Source organism: Gavialis gangeticus, unplaced genomic scaffold (assembly GCF_001723915.1).
Source record: "Gavialis gangeticus isolate Ggan-Ray unplaced genomic scaffold, GavGan_comp1, whole genome shotgun sequence".
NCBI classification, from domain to species: Eukaryota; Metazoa; Chordata; order Crocodylia; family Gavialidae; genus Gavialis; species Gavialis gangeticus.
Window position 1 is genome coordinate 85,489,480 of NW_017729025.1, and position 3,066 is coordinate 85,492,545.

Genomic DNA, 3,066 nt, shown 5'->3' on the forward strand with positions numbered 1-3,066 from the left:
GGCGGCAGTTCTGGTCCTTACTGAGGAAGACAGAGGCAAAGAAGTTATTAAATATGTTGGCTTTGTCGTCTGGCATGACAACCAGATTCCCCGTCTTGTCCTGCAAGGGCCCCACATTTCCTGGGGCCTTCTTTCTACTCCCTATGTATTTAAAAAAGGACTGTCAAGTTGCACCATGTCACTTGACAGCCAGGTTTCAGGTAGAACAGCACCCTGCCCAGACTGCTTTAGGAGAGAGTCCCTTGTTTGTAGAGATGTGTTTGGGGTGACCCAAGGTGGATTTTGTCCTATAACCCCAGCCCAACTCAGCTCCTCATTCAGGCAATGTACTTGATATGTGATATAATGATATTCCACTTCTATTAGCAAATACACATATTTGATGAAGTATGTAACTCTTTACAGTACTGTGTCTCATTCATTGCTAAAAACCTTTGATTGTAGAAAGAGAACCTTTGAAAAAGTAACTAGTAACAAGGAACCAACAAGTAACAAGGAACCAACTTCAGCCTCAAAAGGGAGCTCCACTAAATTGTGCTTTTTTTTATGTTGTGTTTGTGCCTAGATGATGTCCCTGCCACCAAAGCCAACCTTAGGAGTGGGCAACTGCCCAGGGCACCATGGTCAAGGGGCACCAAACACACATACACACACAAGCATCCCACGCTCACAACAGCGCTCTGCCCCCACCCCACCATAGCCAATCCCTGCCCCAGGAAGGAGGAGCAGTGCTCAGCCCAGCCTACCCCCACAACCTCCAGCGCTGGGGAGGAGCAGACTGGGCCTTGACAAAATACAAATTAACCCATTCCACCGTTTTTCTTAAGGGTGGTTCTGCCTGCCACCCTTGACTCTTGCATGTGATCAGATTATAAAAGAATCATTTTTTTTTTAAGTGACCGTTTTATTTGATAAATATTTACATGTAAATAATTTTAGAGCCACACGGTAGAAAGTACCACAAAACAGTAAAACATCAGAAAGCTACTTCACTGCAAATAAAGGCAAAAGTGATCTGAAGAAAGCTGCATAAGAACATAAAATATCTCCTGCTAAGTAGTTAGTGCCCGTTTGATTGGAGATGGTGCTTGAAAAACTAACTATGATGGGTTTGCAAACCCATTAAAAGCAATGCCCAAATTCCAAATGACTCACTCCTGCTATTCTAAGGTAAAGGTGATATATCTGTTTCAGGAGTTTAATTTTTCTTGGCTCAGAAATGATGCTTAGCAATGCAGGCAATCCTTTTTTCCTTATGACTTATCTTGTTGAGCTGTACCTATGTCCCCATTATCTTTGAGGACAATCTCTACAAGACATTCTAAAAGACATTTTGTGATTCTTTTCCTGAAATTTCTGGGATTGGTAGCTTTGCTTCTGCCACTATGATAAGAAAGATTCCCATGCTGCATTGTTGAGACCACTGATGTAAACTATGAGGGCGTGTCCAGATGAACACTGGCATTTGTTTCCCCAGGGAAAAAGTAGCAGTGGCACACCTTGTACCATTACTCGTCCCTGGGGAACACCCATGCCACATGCAATCTGGTATGTGGCAGGTTACCCCAGATGGGATAGGGGAGACTAGGGCCAGCAATTGTGCTGGCCCCAGCAGCCTTACCTGAGGTCCTGGTGCCTCCCAAAACTGCAGTCTTGGCAGGAAGTCTGGCTGGCAAATGGAAGATGGCTCTAGCCAGCCAGGCTCCAGTTTTGGCCAGTGTGCACTACCACCAAGTGTGCCACCTTGCATTTTTTCACCATAAGTTTTTTTTTGACCCCATGATCTCACAAGGTCAACCTCCCTCCTCCCCCTCTGCCCCGCACTGCAAGATAGCAGCACAGGGTAGACCTGAATGCATGGCACCAGACAGGTCTGTGGTGCCACATACCACATGTCTGCACTCTCCTGGATGCAGCCTGAGGCAGCAAACAGTACACCAATGAATCTATAGTGGTAGTGGATCACAGAGAGATGCAACCTCCACCATCAGTGAAGAGATCAGGAAGATTAGGGAACAAAAGCAATGCACAAGGGAGAACACATCCTCCAAGCTTCTCCACTTTGCAGAAGCTGCAGACAAAGAGAACAAAGATTGGAAGGACCAAGGAGTGCAAGATGACATGCTCTAGAAACAGAAGGACTAGTCAGTGTGCCGCAGACATCCTGTAGCTTTCATAGATTTCATAGACATTAGGGCTGGAAGAGACCTTGAAGGTCATCAAGTCCAGCCCCCTGCCCCAGGGACAGAAAGTCAGCTAGGTTCAAAGGACCCCAGCAAGACAAGCATCCAAGCATTTCTTGAATAAGTCCAGTAGGTGCCTGCACCACATCTGAAGGGAATCTATTCCAGGTCTTGGGGGGCTCGAACAGTAAAGAAATGTTTTCTTATGTCCAGCCTAAAACCATCTTGTAGGAGTTTATGACCATTGGTCCTCGTTTGTCCTTGGGGCGCTCTGGTGAACAGATGTTCTCCCAGATCCTGATGAACACCCCTTGTGTACTTGTAGGCAGCCACCAGGTCCCCCCTTACACGAGCTAAAATATTCCAGGTTGGGCATTTTGTTTCGCAACAAAAGCTTTCTCCACAGCTTCCTTTGCCTTCCACAAATAATTCTGTCTTTATGGAGCTATGTGTCCCCTACACTTTCATCTCAAATGAAGGGGAGTCATAGCTAGGAGGCCTGTGTGAAGTGGCTAGTATTCGCTTCAGATTTGGCTGATTCACGGAGCAGTGATTCGAATCACTGTCCCGAAGCAATTCGGCCAAATCTGATTCAGAGATTCAGCTCCTGCCGAATCAGCAGAATGTCTGAATCACACAGGCCCCATCCCCCACCCACTCTCAATGGCTGTCCTACCCGCCCCAGCTGCTGGCTCTTTGGGGAAAAAGAAGCCTCAACTCAGCAGGTGCTGCCCAGCTCCCAGCCCTTTAAAAAAAGCCCCAATTCACCAGGTGCTGCCAGGTTGGGTGGGGGAATACCCACTGCTCCACCTGCATGGGGAGATCTGCCATGAGCCCCCAGAAGCCCCAAGGCTGCTGCAGCAGCCAGTGTTTTGGGCGGGGG